Here is a 20638-nt window from a genome sequence, read left to right as displayed (position 1 = left end):
AAAATTTCCAGAACAAAAGAATTCCTATTTATTTATCTCTAAGGAATCAAAACTAATTAGTTTGGACACGGACCCAGCAGAACCATTTTTGTTCAAATCACATTTCGATGAAAAATTTGATTCAGATGATTGGCATGACTTCGATACTACATTAATTTTGTGATGCATTCTATTTTTTCCCTTCTCTTCATCCTGAAAACTGAATGGTCCGGCGAATCTCAAAACTGTCGGACCGGAAATGGCGTGACTTGGAAACGGCGTGACTTTAAAGCGGTGATGAGACATTGTGATGAGACATTGTGGCGTCAGCGAAACCGGTTCAGATCGGTCAAGAAAGAAAAAATCACGAGCACTGAGCGAGGAAGTCGACAAGCGAGAGAATTCTGTAACCTTTTATTTAGTTTTTTGAAATAAACATTGTCGGTCTCGAGTTTGTAAAAGGTCTAGGAATGTGAAATTTTAAAATTTGAGAGTCTCGCAAACCACCATAAACAACTTAACAGCAACAAAACAAAGAATAATCGTAATAAACGGTTCAACTGTGAAACATGTAGGTTTCGATCAATTTTGCTCGTAAATTACCGTATTTTGCCTGTCGAGAACACAACAAATAGCTATAAATCTAGCTATTATTAAAGCTAAATGAAGAGCGCGTGACCTTCAAAACTTCAACAAAAGGCGTGTGCTGCCCGCCGGATATTAAGTAGTTTTATGATACCTGTGACTGATTGTCTACTTAAAGTTATAAATTTAACAGAAAACCAACCAGTTTCCATTCATCAGGAAATAATTTCTAGTAGGAGGCACAGAGTGCTGTAAAAGTCTCGCGCTCAATTTCTAGCTAGATCACGGCCTTTCGGTGGTTCCGCGCTCGTATTTTTGAATCGCGAAGTCTCTGTCTCGGATTTAAACAAACTGAATAGTCTAACTCTCGGTCACAAATTTTAGTTGAGGGTCTCAGCGTCTCGGCGAGTATCAGATTTTACAATTCTATACCCCTGACATTGAACTACTGATCTGTAGTCACCAAGCCGCCATGTTTCAAAACTATGATCATTGTAATCATGTTGTAATCGCACCAGAGGCGCGTCATTTCAAGTATTTGTAAAAAAAACAAAGTCTCCTCTTCCTATACTCTCCTTGAAATAAATTGCCTTACCTCCTCATCCATTTTAATGATCTTTGACTTAGTCCACAGTGCACAAAATGGTTCACGATGGTTCGAAATGGTTTGCGGAAGTCGGAAGTCGGAAGTCGGAAGTCAGAAGTCGGAAGTCGGAAGTCGGAAGTCGGAAGTCGGAAGTCGGAAGTCGGAAGTCGGAAGTCGGAAGTCGGAAGTCGGAAGTCAGAAGTCAGAAGTCAGAAGTCGGAAGTCCGAAGTCGGAAGTCCGAAGTCGGAAGTCGGAAGTCCCTTCTCGGCTTTCGTAGTTTATCATACTATGTCATGGGCATGGGCGAGGACTGAAATGCTTGAAAGCTGCACTGGGTACTAGTCCTGGAACTAGTACATACTCTAGGTTTGAAACACAAAACTGCAGCAAAACTGCAAAATTCAAAAAAAAAAAAAAAAAAACGATTTATTTAAGGAATTTCGTCTTTCCTTGCTTGCTTCATCTTTAGTAAGCCCCAATATTAATTTATCACTGTGGGCTCCTGTCACTGGTTGCAGGCTAGCACCAGGGCCGTACATAGCGCGGGGGCAGAGGGAGCAGCTGCCCCCGCCAGGAAAACTCAGTTTGTTTCTAACATCACACTGATCACAAGAAAATCGACTAATTGACTGAAAAAATATTCCTTCAATGTGAATTCCAAATAATTATTTTGGAAAATCTTTTGAGGTAAAAGCCAGCACCGGTTTTCTTATGAAAATAATGATTTGTTTGGGCTGCCTATGGTTTAGAATTTGGCGCGTAAATAAAGATTGACAAGCCTACGCCACTTTCTGGCGCGTGTTTTAGCCTTTTTAAATCTAGCTTATACAAGTATGTTTTTTTTTTCCGAGGTAAATTGGTTTTAAATGCCTGCGCTGTTCGCAAGTATTTGTAGCGGGTTTGGATTTAACCATCATATGTTCATCATCCGACAGGTCATTTGCGCCTAATGATTTTTGAGTTTCCTGTTTTGAATTCTCTTCGCTTTGAATATGACCTCTTATTCCGCGTGTTCAACGACGGTGTTTTTGATGCCACATAGGGCATTTCAGCAGGGTTTGGCTTGGCTCTTTTAAGTGCTTGATAGCCTTATATGCCTTTCTTGTTGAGATTTGTGTAATGTTAGGACAGAATTTAATCATTGCTTGTATCATGCAATGAGCTTCATTCTGTAATTGTTGCAATGCCGGGCCCGGCTATTAGACAGTGTTTGTCACAAGGAGTTGTGTTTCTTGGCACGGCTATTTGGTTTTTTGGTTCTCTAGCAATCGTTGTAGCGTGTTATAGAGCTATGCAACGTGTCACAGTAATACTGAAAAGGCTTGAATTGCAGTTAAATAACGACTGTGTTTTTGCAAATGCTTCGCTCCACTGATATAGTGCGTTTGAATTGTGGAAGCCTAGTGATTTTCTCCCTTTGTTTACAGCAGTGCATCGACTGTGTTTTAAAATGAGTTATAATATTTGCTTAAAGCTAAACAAGACATAAACTCCATAAAAAGTGACATGACAATTTAAAACAAAAAGCATCGGTGTATTTTTTTTTTCTCTAAACGTCGTGGAGGCAACTTTCTGTGTAGGAGTGAAAACAAAATAAGTGTCCAACTAGAAACCCTGTCTGTATGTGGTAGACCCCTGTGAGGGATGTGTGGAGTTTGCCCCCACAGACAAAAAATCCTAGGTACGGCCCTGTAGCACTATTCTTAGACAGTGTTAGACTGATAACAGCTTTTCGGGCCTTTATTTTTCTTACTCCTCTTAAGCCGCCGTTACACGTTGAAACTTTTAGCTGAAATTTGTGTGCAACGGCAAACGAGACAAGTTTCACGAAATGGTGTTACACGGTGAAACCGTTGTTTTTTCACCACTGCGACCGTTGCGAGCCGTTGCAGAAGTAGAAAGCGGTTCTACTTTTCGTGAAACTTGTCTCGCAACGGAAGTTCGAAAAAGTTTCACGAAACCGACCATGTTACACGGCACAACGCCTGCTGAAACTTGTTTCGCAGCGCCGTTGCACCCAAGTTTCAGCTAAAAGTTTCAACGTGTAACGGCGGCTTTAGTTATGCTAGTCCGTTCACCAAAACTTGAAAAAAACATTACCTCAACTAAACAGCTTGCGCAAGGCTATAACAGCTTGTAAGTGGTAGGTTAATAGACTGGACATAACTCTGATCGCTGCAGGTAAGATTGCTGTCCTTGACAGGTAGATGGGGCTAGTAACAGGTTATGGCGGTCTGTTGACGTAACTCAACTACTCAAGCGAGGAGCAGAATCGGCTCCTATATATTGACTAATGAATACAGTCTGAAATGTGAAAGAGTGCTCTGTTTCCAACCTGATGGGCGACACTTAGGGCCTAGTTAATGCCGTATTACTTACGGACCAGAGGAGGGGTGGGGTGGGGAAAGGCGTGGGAGAAGATTGGTATAAAACCAGCCTGTAATAACCAATCTCCCTTCGAGTTACTGTTATACCTTCACTTTCCTTGCCTAATTCATAAACCAATCATCATGCCACATGATGGTTTCGGCCTCAAATTTGATACGCACCCCACACTGTCTTCCCCATCCCTCACAAAAAAAAAATGTTCCTATCCTTCAGTTGATAATAATAACCGGTGTTTATGTGGTGCTGGCGTGGGGTGGGGCTTCTGACAGGAGGGGTGCTCTCGGGACGGATGATGTTGTGGCCCACGCGCATTACGTAACATCATAATTTCCTTCAGGTAGTATCCAGACACGCTTGGTGGCTTCTACCGCGTAGTCGTAGTGTTGTACCACCAACAAGGGCCTTAAAAGAACTACAACCCTCCATTTTCAGTGTAACAAACTTGACTTTAAATAATTTCACTTGTGCCCCCCTCTAAGCATACAAACGGCGCCAAGTAACTAGCACGACCAGTAACTATTTGGCGATTCTTTCTCACGCCGAATGGCCATAGCCATAAATTCGACTGAAATATTTTAGCGATTTTATTTTTAAATTTAGAAAGCACTTCAAATTAAATGTTGTTTAATTTAGACATCATAAATTTGATAGTATTTGAAACTGACAACACACCACGCAGATGAATGAACACCCGAAGCCACAGCAGACCCAGACTTATTTACGGAAGAATGAAAAAATGGGTGATTCAATGTCCTCCTAGGATTCCACTAACTCAGGAAAACAAACGAACGGCAATATTTTTCGCAGGGGTGCGTTCTTTCATTGCTATTTATCAACTATTTATACGGGAAATGCGCTATTTGGGGTCATCTGCGTGCAGAAAAAAAGACCTTTCTCTTCGCTTTTTTGGCTTCATACTAGAATCTATTGTATTAAAAAAATTGAAAGAACTAGCTTAAGAATGTAGTTATCTGCATCAGTAAGTACTGATACTATTTTCGTAAAATGTAATATCCACCCTCCCCCCCCCCCCCCCCCGGAACGCTCCTAACAAGCCAGCCCGCGCGCGCAAACGAATTCGCCAATGAATAAATTATCTGGATTTTAGCGAGGAAAAAGAACGTAACTAAAGGTATCACTATCTTAATTGTTGTTGTTGCCTTGGGTATACCTGTTCAGTAATCAAGCATTTTCGCATTTTTACCCTCCTCCACCCCCCTAAAGTGGTCATGAGTGGTATTGCGTGACGAACAAACGGCTCCCCGCAATGCAAGATAGACTGAACATCCTAAAAGGGCCGACATTTTTTGTCATTCTAGCAGCGATCTGGATAAGATGTTATATTTTCGTGCACTGTAAACCAAGCAATACTTCACAAATGACTTAGCCATCGAAAAAGATGCAGTCTTGATGAAATGTGCCGAAAGTTGATCAAAGATTTGTATTCGACCAGTTTGCGTGGTGTACATCGGACGTTTAATACAAACAGCCGGCTCAAACTTATGCGACGAACGACCAGAGAATCGTGCTAAAATGGCATTTGGACCTGTCTTTAAGCATATTATAAGGTTAGAACATTTCGAAATGTTTTTCTATGTGCTTATTTTAACCTAATATGGGTCAAGACATGAACACGGACTAAAAATTATGTCTGACCTGCAACTTCAAAGTTTACCGCGGGGGGCCAAATATTTGCATTTTGTACGGACTTTGAATAGCTCTCACGTCGCTCTTAATCATTTGCCCAAAGAAATTTTTACGGGAGTCCATAGACCATCCTTCTAACATTCAACCACCAGAAGCTTAATCGATTTGAAGGTTTCGCACATGGTGAAAATTAATTTTATTCACGAAGTACTTTTACTGCAGTGAATTGTATGCCTTCGAAATTAAATTATTTCGCATACACAGAAGGACGCAATATTTCCCAAAATCATTCCAAAAGATATTTAAAGATTGTAAAAAAAGATTTTAGTGTTTTAAAAGCGGTAAAATGATTTGTCCTTGCACGCGAGGCTCTCAAACCCGTGTAATAATTTAGCGCCTCAAATGACGATTTTAACGGATTTTCGTTATTTGCATTTTTCTTTGAAATAAAAGGATATTTCACCGAAAAAACTATACAGTGATTTTAGTTATATCCTAGACTAACTGACATTAAAATATGAAAGAAATCGAATTTTCCACCCTTGCCGCGATATGTCTGATTTTTACGGACAGGCGCTCTTAAAAGGTACTACCCTCACTATTAATTATCATTTCTATCGTTTTTATGTAAAAATTGTAGTATGTTTCTATTATTGCACTTTTATTATTCTTTACTTTTTTTTTTTTTTTGCTCTAGTTAGTTGCACGTTATACGACAGTTAGTTGCACGTGGCAGTGACCAACTCGAAAGCCTAAGCTCCTTTGGTCTCTGCGCACATTTTACTTTTCACATTTATGTAATTTAATGCTGTCTTTTTGTTACTTTTCTTATATATTGTAATTTCCTTTTGTTGCAAACCATTGAAATAGTGCATAATAATAAAAACTTAAACCTAAAACCTGCTAGTTTCGACGTGTTTATTCACAAACCCGAATGAAAAATGAAAACTAAAAATACAGAGAGCCCCAGTCCGTAGTTCTTTCAAACTGTTGCGGTTTGCTTTATCTTTTCTTACAAAAACTATTGGCCTGCGCGTTCAGTCTTGTTTTCTTACCATAAGTATGACCAAGACTGGTCCTTTGTAAATCCACAGACTTCCGTTAATCCAGCATCTAAAGAAATACAGTGACACTCGGGTGAATTTAAACATCCAACACAGATTAGTTAACGAAAGAATTAAACGTCTTATCCGTTTAACCACCCATCCTCTCAGGTGCTAGGTACCGGTTTTTGCCAGTAAACATATCTGTAAAATGCCGTTTATTTTCAAAAATATAACATAAGTAGTGGCTTGTTTGCCCCACAAATAGCTACAGCAAGTCGAGGCGGAGCACGACGAACACAAGAAAATGACAAGTACAAACTACTAAGACACTACGTTTGACATGGTTATACAGATGTAAAGTATTTCATAATAATTGTCTAATACTAAAAGAGGAACCCGTAATTTATAAGTACAATGGTTTTAAAGTTGAAAACAAGAAATGATTGAACATTCAAATACTTTAAAAGGTTAAAAAAAAAAGCTGAAGTGGTATACGGACTGCAGGTGGCGAACTAGGCCAGAGCTTAAAGGGGAAGTGTCTGGGGCTTTTGAGCTCTTTTGTTAAAAAGGGTGAAATAAGACCTTCACTTAAGGTGGCTTACTACAGTTTCAATGGCGTATAAGGGCACAACTTTTAACTCTTTTATAAAAAGGTTCCAAGCTGTTTTTCCCTTCACTATTTACTGTTTGCTTAAGTCTTTTACGATTCTATGTGAAATTTGAACAATTAAACGTCAGCAAATAGCCAAAATGAGCGACCGAGTACCCAATGAGAGACTGGGTACTAGTAGGTTAAGTCTCGTTTTTCTCAAATACTACCCGTATGACCCCACCTGAAAATTTCAGGAATAAGAAATTGGGTCTGATTTAACATTCATGCAAAGTAAAATAAAAATCTGTAAGACAGTTTTTGTGCAAACTAAGAGAATGTGAAATCAAAAATAGCTCAAAATCTGTCTTACAGATTTTTCAAAAATTTTGGCTCCAAACGTGATTCACCCGAACAAATCAACCGTGAAAATTTCATCATAAGTTGTACGGTAAGTTTTCGAGCAATCTTCGATCAAAGACAGGTTTTTACAACCTCGGACGAGAATTGAATTGCGCATGCCCTTTATTTAAGCGCGCGCTCATGTAACGCCATGTATCGCGTGCGAGAAAGGTACAGTAAATTAGAGCTCTTTTACCGAACGTTTATCAAACTTTTTTGCCATATTTTTTTGGCCCTAGGCTTGATTACATGTTTGAACGGAGTTTTGAAACTATCGCTACATACACCAAAGAGATTTGACGCCTTTCAAGTGCTGAAGTGTCGCTGAAGTGGTTTTTGTTACTTCTTGAGGTTACTTGCGTCATTTTTGCACGTGCGACAAATACTGACGTGTGGCAGGCTATCATAGCGCGCGCTACTAAGTCTCGGAAAAACTGTAGTAAGCCACCTTAACAAGAAAATAATTCAGTGGAACAACGAGGGAAAAGAAATTAACAACCTCGTTCCCAGGGTCTCTCCTCTTCACGTCCCTGGGACGTGAAGAGGAGAGGCCCTGGGAACGAGGTTGAGAAATTAACTCAATTCATTAAAGGAACAACTCGCTATCCGTTCTAGAACATTTTGGAAACAATGAAAAACGTTAGTCTAACATTTTTCAAGTTTCAATTCAATTCGACCTACTCTGTCTCGGGCCAGAGGCACTAATCGACAGTTTTATTGCACTGGGGTGATAATTTATAACAGAACAGGACGATTATGTTTCTTTTGACAGACAAACATTTCTGGATTTTGAAATGACATCACATTCCTGTAATACTTCCTCTTCCACGGTAACCGGCTTTCGAACAACCCGGCACAGGCCTCGAATCGCCGACCTTCAGATGTAGTCATTTTGTGTTTTTCCAGAAACGCCTACAAACATTTTCCTTGGAAATTTGTTAGCTGTAAACGTGACTTCTGAATTAGACTTACGTAAAATTGTACTTTTCCATTATATATTACCATAATGCTCGGCAAGTAGGGGAAAGTGCTAGTCTGGAGAATTGATATGACAACCTAGCTAGAGTAAAGGACAAAACAGCCTTACCTTGTCCGCTCGACTTCAGCAGTCAGATTTAGTGCTCCACACGTGACGTCAGTGGTCGGTGTTTTACTCATGTCAAACGTGCTGGGTCTGATTGCAGCTACTACTCCCACAATAACTGCTGGGATTCCTGAAAGATGGAAACGCTAGAATAATCACCTTGTGAAGGCCGGAATACATCACATATGTATGAAACAACGTTTCATGAGGAAATTAATCCACAAAAGGTTATTGAGACAATGGAGCCACTAGTGACAAAGGAGCCTGTATTGGAAATAGGAAATTGAGCATTACCAACGGCGGAAAATAGTCACGTGACCATGGTTTTCCCACGTTTGCCATTTGTTGTCTGCCTTTCTATATAAAAGCACGCAGTTTCGCGTTAGACACCAAATCGAGAATTATCTTGTATTATACTCATGTATTTACTAATTCTTTGACAAAACGTAGATGGGAATCTGACATTTGTCTATTTCTCGTAAACGCTAAGACTCGCCCATTTTTACCTTCTCAGGTAAGAAATTTTCTGAAGCAGAAAACAAACGAAGAAGTACCCCAAATCCCCAAAACTTTTATTGACCGATGGTTCAGATAAATGTAATGCTTAGAAAGATTCCAAAGTTTGACCAACGTGGAAAGTCAGCTTCAACCGAATATACTTCACAAAACAAATATTAGACAATTTCTTCTTACCCCATCCTATTACCATGTACACAACGTATTGTTTTTTCACTGAGAAGACTCTGACCAGCTTAATGTAGAGGTTAATGCCTTCCACCAACATCCATGTGAATACCGCAGTGGAAAGATAGTGCTGGATTACTGCAACAGCAGAACAAAGGGCCTAAAGGAAGAAAGTGTCTATAGTTAGAAGGACAGCTGAGACAAGAGCCAGAATGAGTTTGGGAATAGGGAGGGGATTGGAAAGCCACCTTAGGTTCTGGATCATCAGATTAGAAGGTTATTGAAACAAAGAAAAGTCACTTTGCTTATTTCTTTTTATCTCCAGATGGATACCTGCGAATGTTTGAAGGGCGTCCTGCGATAGAATAGCTTGCTACTAAGCTATTTTTGCGAGGACGCATCTGACTTTAATGCGAAGGCTTACTGATTCTTTCAGCCTTAGAAATCCACTGACTTGCTAAAAATCGCTAAACCGGCTCACTCATCTTAAACAGTCAAGTGCAAAGTGGATTTCTCCTCAATTACAAAAAAGTTACAGAACTTTGATAAACGCAAACTTTTGAATATGGCTCATTTGTCAAGTTGGGTTTCTCGGCATACACTCACCGCATGTTCCTGTCTCGTAGCAAAAGAGGTTTTGTCCAAAACAAACACGAGATTTCCAACTCCAAGCGAGAACAGTAGACTTTTGTGTATGAAAAGCCGCTCCGACTTTTTCAACCTGTGGAATGGAGTTTTCATTTTCATCATTCCTTGGCGTGTCTAATAATATACCCTAGCAGGTAACAATAAGCCTTGGGATTAATGTTCGCACCCTTCAGAATGTTGCTGGTTACTGTTCTTTTTCAGTCCCAGCTCTTAAGCACCCACTCAGAGATGTAAGTTCCTCCTGTCTTACCACCCTCCCCTCCCCCGCTTTGGTAAATAAGCATACCTCTAAGACAATGACCTCCACTGGTAAAAGATCCGACTTCCCGTACATATATTAACTCCCCTGGTAATTATAAATAACCTCCAAACCTCCCAAATTAAAGGCCCCCAGGTCCAAATAAAATCTCCCCTGACAATAAGTCCCTATCCCCAGATATAATCTCCCCAGGCTATCAACGCCTCTCAGATACAAGCATGTTTTGAGCCCCCCACCCCTCTCACATATAAGCTCCCCTGGTAAAAAGACTTCCCCGTGGTATAAACCCTTCTCCCTCCAACAAAGTTGTATAAGTCCAGAGCCGTAATAACCATGGTTTTGCAAACTGTCTGCTGGCCGCTCACCTAAAGACGGTTAGTAGTACGAGAGCGAGAACAACTGCTGCCATGGAAATACAAAGTAAAACTAATTCCATGTTGCTCTGAATTTTCTCGTGCTTCAGGTATTCCTTTGAAACACCTGTATCGTATAAGAAAACTCCCTTTTCCTGAAAATAGAAATAACAATAATTTATAAGAGAATGAAAGTAAATGCAGTATACAGAGGAGTCTCACTGCAGCCATATTTGAGGTGCTATAAAAAAATCTTTTCCTTTGGGAAATAAATTTTATTTTCATGTTTACATGTTTACATGTAACTTATTAAAAGTTGATGAATTTACCAAACTCATTGGTAAATGTTATGGTATATTCACCCGTACTGTAGCAGTGACAACCTTTAAATTACAGCCAAACAGCCAAATTACATAATATTTACAGTACCCATACTACCTTTCGGTATTTTCGTGTATAGTTGAAATAGCTGCATTTGTATTGGCTGAATCTTAATCAATTAAACAACAACAACAAAAAACATTCGCACACATGTTATGTCTTTATGGTCATTATTCTTTCTTTTAAAGTGATCGAACAAAGAATCGAATTAATCCTTTCAATTCAAAGTTCAAAGTGGTTCAAACTTTTAAATCTAAAGATAAAAACCTCAAGTCTGACGAGACTACTCAAATTGAATGAAAGTTACTGAACAATAATTTATCGTGGTGCTGTTTATTGCGCTCTACAAGGCTGATATAACTATTGAGTCTGTGGATGAAATTCTGAAATTTGACCATTCAGATGAAAGTTGTTGAAGAGCTATTTCTTACGTTACTGCATTTGCGCTCACATTATTTTCCAAATATTCCGGAATTTCTACATTTTATAGAGTTTTCCATTCTCTCATTTTTGAAAGTAAGTCTCAAGACCTTACTTTCACTGGACTTGAACTAGCGGGAGTGTCGTATCGTTACCTCATCAAACATCACCCTGGTGCAGTTATTTTCCCTCAGACGATCTTTTATTTGCTTATTAGTCAGGTCATTTGTCTGTAGATAGTAAAATAAATAAATAAATAGACCTTCAATTTATCAAATAGGCCATTTCCGAGTTGCCTTTACCCTCATTATGAAAGTGAGGCTAAGTGCAAAGTTTTTATTATGAAAATTAGTTTTCATTCATATGCAAACAAAAGTTATTTCCTTATGAAAAAGTTTTGCACTTAGCCTCGCTTTCATAATGAAGTTCACTGCAACTCGGAAGTGGCCAATTCCGATGATCCTCCCTTTGGGGCGAAAAGAACCAGTAAAGACTAGCTGGAAAAGGGTGGATGCCATGTTTCAAGTTATCTATAGAAATTCAGGTGAATTCGGTATAAATCTAAACAAGTATCAAATGAGTTTTAGCAACCCGGCTGCGGACATTCCGAGGGCAGCGACCGTTTTTTAAAACCATGAGTTTATATTTCTTTATTCTTTTCGTTATTATTTGAATCCTTTCAAATTTCTCTTCCTAACAAAGATTCGTAACCTGATATCCATTAAGACAAATTGAACTGCCTTAAGGTCCAAGATTGGGGTTCATATTGTCGATAAAAAACTGGGATTAGTCATCCTCCTAGTTGCTTTTCCGGCCACATTGTAAGAAATGCATCAAGATACATAATGCTACCAAGCTACCAACCTTGTTGAATAGGCGTTTACAGGACATTTGTATACTCATGTATAAGGTAAAACTTATGTATATGTCCAAACAGCATCTGTAATATTTTTAGCGATCATACTCCTGGATATAACCTTAGCAAATCAGATTTCTATTCCTGGATATAACACTCTTTGCGGTTCATTGGACCCAAACTATGGGGAAAACTGTCCACGGCTGATAAATCTGCCAAGACACTCTAAGCTTTCAAAACCCGTATCCGGACAAAAGATCTTACCGATATAATGGATACCGGCTGCAAGGGCTGTACCCTCTGCTACACGTAATGTTTTATTTCTTCAACTACAAATCTTAGATTTTATCGTAGATTTTAAAGACTAGATTTTAAATTTTAGATTTAATTTTTGTATCTGATATTTATGCACACTTATACAGTATTACTAGTATTACAACTATAATTATTATCAGTTAGTTTTAAGTTGTGTCCCCTAATTAGTATGGGTCTTGTCCCAGGCTACAGCGCTTGACATCATCATCATCATCATCATCATCATCATCATCATCATCATCATCAATGGAATCGCAGAACTATTGTTCTGCCCATTTAACCTTTTATTAAGTTTATTTACAGATGAAAAGCAGTAAGGTTTGTCTCAAAACAAGGTCACTCCACAGCCTCGCTTCCAACCCAAGGCCAGGTCACTAAGCATACAAATTTCCTCTCCCCAACCCCTCCATGCCCGTCTCTTACCACATTCTTTTGCGGTATCTTGGTATCGTTCGAGTTGGTGTTGTTATTCCTGGTAACATTGTTCTCGCTTGGGATAACAATTACTGCTGGTTTCTCGGTAACTGCTGGCACAAGCGGAGCCGTGTTTAACTGTATATTCAGTTCTTTTCTTGGTATTTTGAATACTGGTGCTGGCTTTGATCCAAAGCTAGAAAACACGTTGGGCAGAGTTCTAAAAAATTAAACAATAAAATCATGTTTTAAATGTCCGTTGAATGTGATACATTTCTAAACACAAAATGTTTTCCGAGTCTGATTGGATTAACAATAACGTGTAGCTTTATAATTTAAATCACTTAAAAAAAAGTGTCAATGTATTTAACGCAGAGCAGAATAATAACTATTCTTCAGCCCCGTATGTTACTGTACTTCTCAAGTTGCGTCAACATTTCAACCGGATAACAAAACAGCTATACTCACATCAAATCTATAACATAATCGAGTTGTAACGTCGAACCGACAACATAAGCTTGTGTATCATTCGGTGCTTGGCGTAGGAACTCCAGGGCTTTTTCTGCCAGTAAATTTCGATCAAAAGCCTAAGGAATGAGGAAGAAAACTCGCTTTAGTAGAAGCCTGAAAAATAGAGTTCGTATCTAACTCTCGGGACAGCTAGGAGTGTTTGCGCTCTCTCGTTCGATCGCCCTTCGGTATCGGCCGAAAGCAATAACACTCAGTAAAAGTGGCTATATTCGCGGACGAAAGGGTTAGTGGCCGTCAAAACATTCATCAGTCCCGTCCTCAAGGTCAAGAAGTCGTTTCGGCGAGCAGGTATAGGACGACAAGGCACTTCTAGGGTAAAGTGAAGAGACTTGATTTATTTCTCATTGAAGAAAACAGAACTTAAATCCGTTTTCTTGGACTCTTTTAGCTTGTTTCAATGTTTTGTTGAAAATGGCTGCTTTCCTGGAGTTTTTAAAGTTAGTGTCAGATTTCGGTTCATTGAAAGAATCTTGCAAACCCCGCCGTTTTCGAGATAACGGACGGTAATTGCTTTGACCGGAAGGTTGGCACGATAGACAATGGCCATAACATGCGAGACTGAGGACGTGGATAGAAACACGGTGTTCTTGAATGCGAAAAGGGACGAAAGAGTTTCATTATAGAAACGTTGCTTGTATCTGAGATTCTGGGGACATCTATTCGTGTTGGAGAAAAGGGTTTTTTTTTTACTTTGACTGCTTACCAATTTTGCTTTGCAAAAGATATGAACGCTGTAGACAGGAGACGAGAAAACGGTGTCTAGGACGCTCTGCAAGTGAAAATAAATAAATAAACAAGCAAGTCAATAAATAAATAAATAAAAAAGAAAGAGACTGAGAAGTAACAGAAAAAAACGAAAACTAAAGAAAGAAAGAACGAACGAACAAAAAGATTAATAATAATAATAATAATAATAATAATAATAATAATAATAATAATGAGGCAATTTTAAGTTCATTAACTACATGTAATACAACGCTTCATGAAGCAGTCAGTGTAACTGATTGCCACGCTGAATGTATAGAAACTTAATATTTACACACCTAGATTAATCCAAAATAAAAAATCTGAAATGTCGCCACATTTCCTTCAGCGCGTGCTCTGCTAAACCCCATACTTCTCGCCGGGCGAAGACGCCAAAACGACATAAAATTACTTAAATACATGTTATAACATAATGTTCAGACATTGCATAATGGTTCATACATTGCAATACTGCAGGGCTGTGTCAGCATTTTGGTGAGTAATTGGTGTCAGTAAACGGGTTGTTGCGATGAAAAACAACTCTTTGTACAGATCGTGGAACACCCTGGGGTTGGTGAATTCTTTTGCTTTGGCTGAGTTTGCTAATTCGTCCGATACATTCCACAAGTTTGTTGTGTTCACACTTGTAATCTGGAATAAAAACAATAACAATCCCTAAGTGACAATAAAAGGAACAGTGAGTGTATTTACTGTCATTAGTACAGACTGAGAGGATATTAGAACACATGCATTTCACTCTTCATTCCGAAACACATCAATGGCGGCAGGTTACGTTAAGTCACCACCCGCTCTGACCGCTTGCTGGACTATGTCTTGGTCCCGAGTTCAATTCTTCGACCACGCCTGTAAACAGGTAAATTAACTTTGCGCTTAATAAAGTGGGAAAAGCTACTCACCCTTTTTTCTTAACCAGTTTACAATACATTAAACGGGCTTTTCTTGTCACCTAATTGTTAATTTTTTTTCCTTTTTCTTCTTTTTCCTTTGTATTTATTAATTATTATTTTTTCTTGGTGCATTCAATTTTTGTCTTCAATACTGTATTTAAGTGTAAGTATGTATGTAATTATGTGTATATATGTGGAATTTTCTATAATAAAAAAAAGTCTTGAAAAAAGTAAACAGGTAAATGGCCAACTGATCTGCCGCCTGTATGCATGGCTAGCTTGTGGTAGAAAGGTAAGTTCACTTCGACCATAAACAAGTCATTTACATTTTATAATCAAAGCAATGCCTGAACTAGGCTGTGACTGTGAACTATGAAGTTCACTTTAAAATGAGGTTAAAGAAGCAAGAAACCTTGATGTAAAGGGGACTAAAAGTCATTACGGAACGCCCGTAAAACGGGAAGCGGGATTTTAGAGTTGGCAGAAAGCAAGAAAAATGTCTTGTGTCTAAAAGTCCATAAGAGGCGAACGCCACTGAGGAAGGGGATTCACCATAAAATTTGGAGACACGGAACGTACATTAGGAACATGAGTATAGAAACACCTGCCTCCTTCTCATTTATTTTGAATGGTTTTAAAACGTTTGTGGCGGAGAGGAACACGGCAGCCTAAAATACAGACGTTTGGACTGAGTAATATTTCTTCCGCTGATAAACAGTGACGTTAAACTCACTTTCGTCTTGAAGTACTCCACCAGGGCCTTCTTCTCGCAATAGCAAGCAGTGTTGTGGAGCCAAAATGTGTTAGAATAGCCTTGGGTGCAGTTACTACCAAATGTTCCTAGTCGATGACGGACAAAGAAAGCTGAACGTTAGATCAACTGCTGTTGTCACAACATTTTAAATAATTTGCGTTACTCTTTGTCTCTTATGATATTACTTTTTTTAGTTTGATATCGCGTAAATGTAAATGTAAATATAATTTAAATTATCATGTCACTCTTCAAAACGTGATTTTACTGACTCTAGAAACTGCTACTCTGCTGGTAGAGTGATCTCACAGTGCCTTTCGAATTCCATTCACTAAGCATTAAGAAATCTTGCGTGGGAGGGACTCAGTGGGTGTCAACTCGAATGGACCCAAGATTGATAAAACGCCAATTTCTCATTATGACGGAGTGTACATTAAAGTACACTGAGATCGCAAATGATCACCAAATAGGACCCGGGAAGTACAAAAGTGTTACTTGATAAATAAGTACTCACACTCGGTACAGGGATTCATGCGCTTGTAAGCTAGTATGGAGGAAGTTTTGTTCAAGATCTAATTTCAACAAGTGTCTCAATTATTCTAGCCTGATTCTCAGATGGCCCTAGGTTGCTTGAGGTACCACTCCCTTATTACAGGAGGTAGTGATAGCGAACCGCCTCAGTCCATCAAGAATCAAGCTACTACCATTTCTTGTGAATGAGTAACTAGGCCTTTCATAGTACATTTATGACAATAAAAGTATGGGGATAAATAATAACAGTGATCCTAAGTAACCTGTCCATGTACGGTTGACTAATGAACACTGCTTTAAAACTTGTCTTCCCACTTGTGTTCTGTTCCAAAGAAATCCATGCGCCATCTCGTAAGGACAGTAATCTGAACAGCGTAAAAATAAAAAACAATCATTCAGATAGTGGACATGTTCTTCCGTATACAAACTCATTTTCAAGGGGAAGATAGAAAGCTACTGCTACTAGGTCGAGCACACTCGCACATAACGTTGGATGAGCGGCACCGCTAAACCCAATCTTAAGACAGGTACTTCCCCCCCTGGCTATGACCTAAGTTAGAATTTGATTAAATATATTTGCCTTTGCCTTTACTTCCTTTTGTTCTACGGCGCTCTGTGATTGGTCAAAAACTCGCGCCTTTACAAGGATGACTAAACCATTTGACTTGTCGAACACGTTTTCCAACGCTTGGTGTCAGGAGGATTACAGAGTTTGTGGCATTACCATACTCATAGGAAATTAAAAACTTACAGTTCTCACAGTTCCTCTCGTCTGATGCGTCGTCGCATTCTTGTTTAATGTTGCATTTATCACTTAGTGATCTGATCTCATCACCACTTTCGCATAAGAAAAGTCCATTTTTTGTTATGAAAGACAGTTCTCTGATCCCTAAAACCAAAAGAAACGGAAAATAACCGGTTACAACTTGGTGTTACGGAGCACGAATGTATGCTAATTAGGATATGCTAATTTATAGTATGCTTACTAAGGAAGTAAGATTCTTTGGTTCATGGGTAAGGTTGATAGAGTTTGTGGTTTTAATGGTTTCATGGTTTCTATGGTTTCGTAGTTTCACGGGTTTCGTGGTTTCACTGGTTTCATGGTTTCACGGGTTTCATGGTGTCACGTACGGGTTTCATGGTTTCACGGTTTCATGGTTTCATGGGCTTCATGGTTTAATGGTTTCACGGGTTTCATGGTTTCATGGTTTCACGGGTTTCGTGGTTTCAATGGTTTCATGGTTTCACGGGTTTCATGGTTTCATGGTTTCACGGGTTTCGTGGTTTCACGAGTTTCATGGTTTCATGGTTTCACGGGTTTCGTGGTTTCAGTGGTTTTGTGGTTTCAATGGTTTCATGGGTTTCATTGTTTTACGGGTCTCATGATTTCACGGGTTTCGTGGTCTCAAGGGTTTTATGGTTTCAGGGGCTTCATGGTTTCACGGGTTTCGTGGTTTCACTGGTTTCATGGTTTGATGGGTTTCGTGGTTTCAGGGGCTTCATGGTTTCAGGAGCCTCATGGTTTCACGGGTTTCGTGGTTTCACTGGTTTCATGGTTTGATGGGTTTCGTGGTTTCAGGGGCTTCATGGTTTCAGGAGCTTCATGGTTTCACGGGTTTCGTGGTTTCACTGGTTTCATGGTTTGATGGGTTTCGTGGTTTCAGGGGCTTCATGGTTTCACGGGTTTCGTGGTTTCACTAGTTTCATGGTTTCATGGGTTTCGTCGTTTCAGGGGCTTCATGGTTTCACGGGTTTTATGGTTTCATGGTTTAACGGGTTTTATGGTTTCACGGGTTTCATGGTGTCACAGGTTTCATGGTGTCACGGGTTTCATGGATTCATGGTTTCACGGGTTTCGTGGTTTCACGGGTTTCCTGATTTCATGGGTTTCGTGGTTTGAGGGGTTTCATAGTTTCAATGGTTTCGTGGTTTCACGTGTTTCATGGTTTCATGGTTTCACGGGTGTCGTGCTTTCACGGGTTTCATGGTTTCAATTGTTTCATGGGTTTCGTGGTTTCACTGGTTTCATGGTTTCATTGTTTAACGGATTTCGTGGTTTCACGGGTTTCATGGTTTCACGGTTTCGTGGTTTGATTTAGTCAAATTTGTCACTAAGTGTGACGGGGGAAAGAAACAGAACTTTTGCAGTTCCTTGCAAACTAACCACCAACTATTGCACACACAAAGACCAGACCAGCACACCGGGAACTCCATGCCCTACTCTTTTCGATTAGTGTGTGGGTCCTCTAACGTCCCACAAGGTTATGAACATGAAAGTATTGTGAGACGGGTCCTACTGTTTATCGTCCTTATCCGAGAAGACTAGAAAGTCTAACCATTTGCAGATATCAGAGCAAAGGCAGCACTTTCTCCTCGGTTATTTCAAAACCTGAGTGGTGGTCCGGCCGGTGTTTGAACCCGCGACCTCCCGCACGGTAGTCCGGTGCTCTACCAACTGAGCCAATCGTCGGCGGTATAAAAACCAGGTTTCGTGGTTTCAGGGGTTTTACAGTTTCACGGGTTTCGTGGTTTCACGGGTTTTATGGTTTCACGGGTTTCGTGGTTTCACGGGTTTCGTGGTTTCATGGTTTCATGGGTTTTATGGTTTCACGGGTTTCATGGTGTCACAAGTTTCATGGTGTCACGGGTTTCATGGTTTCATGGTTTCGTGGGTCTCGTGGTTTCAGTGGTTTCGTGGTTATAAGGGTTTCATGGCTTCACGGGTTACGCGGTTTCACTGGTTTCATGGTTTCATGGGTTTTGCGGTTTCAGGGGTTTCATAGCTTCAAGGGATTATTGCTTTCATTTTTTTTAGTGGTTTCATGGTTTTCGTGATTTCACGGGTTTCAAAGTTCCATGGTTTCACTGGTTTTTATTATTATTATTATTATTATTATTATTATTATTATTATTATTTCACCTTTTTCTTGGTTTCAATGGTTTCGTGGTTTTACGGTTTCTATCCTTTCGTGGTTTTACTGGTGTTACAGTTTCAATGGTTTTGTGGTCCCACGGGTGTTCTGTAAGGAAGTTTTTTTACTGTCATATTTTGGAAATCAGACATTGCACGGATACGATTTTTGCGCTGTTTTTTGAGCTTTGCACAATTCTACTAATCATCATATTCGGTCTTTTACCGTCAAGATTCCAATGGGTGGGTGCAGTAGGGAAAGACATAACAGGTCCTTTCGGCCTGATCTCCTCTGTTCCTTGTTCGCTCTGGTTATTTCATTGTTTCATAATTCATAATAATAATAATAATAATAATTCATTTCATAATTTACAACACTTTGCATTACAAAAGACTACTAGCAGTTAGTTTTATCGTTATCCGTTGAGAGAGCAGCGAAAAAAACTGAAACGCGCGAAATCTGGAGGTGACGGGAAACCAGACATCGTAAGGATAAGATCTTTGCACAGGTTTTTTTAATGTTAACTAATGATATCTCCAAAAGTTTTAAATAACAGTGATATTGGACCAGTTACGTAATCAAAAAATACCTAAAACTCAAACAGCGTTTAGATTTAAAAATTAAAATCAGCACCAAAAGATAATTCTGTCAACATCTTATCCCCGTCTTCGACAATTTCTTTACCATTCGCTGAAACACAATTATAGTCCAAGAAAATTAAGGGGAAATGTTCTTAATCGAAATAGTTTAATCATTTCCATCATGATATATCGTTGACATTCGATTTCAGCTACACCTGTACTGTTCAGGAACAACTTTTACTACAAAGTTGTAAAGACTTAACCGATAAGCAAAATTTGTTGTCGTGGCAACGTGAAAGAGGCCAAAGAGACCATAAGGCTAAAAACGTCCAACAAACTTGGTGAAATCATTTTATTACTCGGGCCGTAAGGCGGCACAAGTTAAGGTTTCGGTAGCATTATCAAATTCTTTTTTCCTTTTGGGGTCGCGATGGGCCGAGAGATAAGACTTCGGGCCACAAGTTATTGTTCTCGGTCTTGTTTTTTTGTACTCGGCTGGTACGAGTTACGTTTTCGGTCGTGTTTTCGGGCAGTGAGGAGTGTTTACAATATGCGAGCCAGACGTGCGAGGCATGAACAAAACATGCGAGGCATGAACAACCCCAACATAAACTGCTAACCGTTAAGCTAACCGGGGAGCTATTTAAGCTAGCCTAAGTGCTATTTAGGCTAATTGGAGTGCTCTTTAGGCGAACCGGAGTGTTTTTTAGGCTAACCTGAGTGCCTCCAGGTTAGTTTTGTTTAACCGAAAATTTGGCAACTAAATCAGTCTATGACCTCGCGGGCCAAGATAGATAAAGATGTCTCACGTTTACTATAGAAAAACAATCAATGCAGAAACGGTTTCTGTCTTCAAATGAAAGGTGAATAACAAATGCTTTCCCCTGAATTTCATTTAAAAATATAAACAGCGAAACATTGAAAAACGTACAAGGATATAAACGTACGCGTGATGCGTAACGTTACTCTAGATCCCCGGGGAAGGGGGGGGGGGGGGTACTCAACAGATGCTTGGGTAGGGAGGTGCGGCCCGGGCGTTCAAA

At 39.6% G+C, this 20638-nt stretch overlaps 1 long non-coding RNA gene and 1 pseudogene across 2 annotated transcripts in view; both read right to left on the bottom strand.

The window, feature by feature from the left end:
- Window positions 1–20638, bottom strand: part of LOC146457220 (uncharacterized) — a 61335-nt pseudogene that overhangs the window by 11734 nt on the left and 28963 nt on the right. The window contains exons 11-23 of the transcript XR_014858574.1: window positions 16854–16991; window positions 16366–16467; window positions 15554–15660; window positions 14375–14563; window positions 13872–13937; window positions 13106–13224; window positions 12647–12857; window positions 11208–11282; window positions 10264–10406; window positions 9598–9712; window positions 9001–9151; window positions 8311–8437; window positions 6242–6299 (exon numbers count right to left, since the gene is read on the bottom strand). The product of XR_014858574.1 is annotated as an uncharacterized LOC146457220 (transcript). The remainder of the gene's footprint in view (window positions 1–6241; window positions 6300–8310; window positions 8438–9000; window positions 9152–9597; window positions 9713–10263; window positions 10407–11207; window positions 11283–12646; window positions 12858–13105; window positions 13225–13871; window positions 13938–14374; window positions 14564–15553; window positions 15661–16365; window positions 16468–16853; window positions 16992–20638) is intronic.
- Window positions 1–20638, bottom strand: part of LOC146457221 (uncharacterized) — a 176522-nt gene that overhangs the window by 131500 nt on the left and 24384 nt on the right. The gene's annotated exons all lie outside the window — the stretch shown is intronic.

Source organism: Pavona decussata, unplaced genomic scaffold (genome assembly GCF_977016875.1).
Source record: "Pavona decussata unplaced genomic scaffold, jaPavDecu1.1 SCAFFOLD_245, whole genome shotgun sequence".
Taxonomy (NCBI): Eukaryota; Metazoa; Cnidaria; class Anthozoa; order Scleractinia; family Agariciidae; genus Pavona; species Pavona decussata.
Note: the sequence above shows the minus strand (reverse complement) of the source record. Positions and strands in the feature narration are given on the sequence as shown.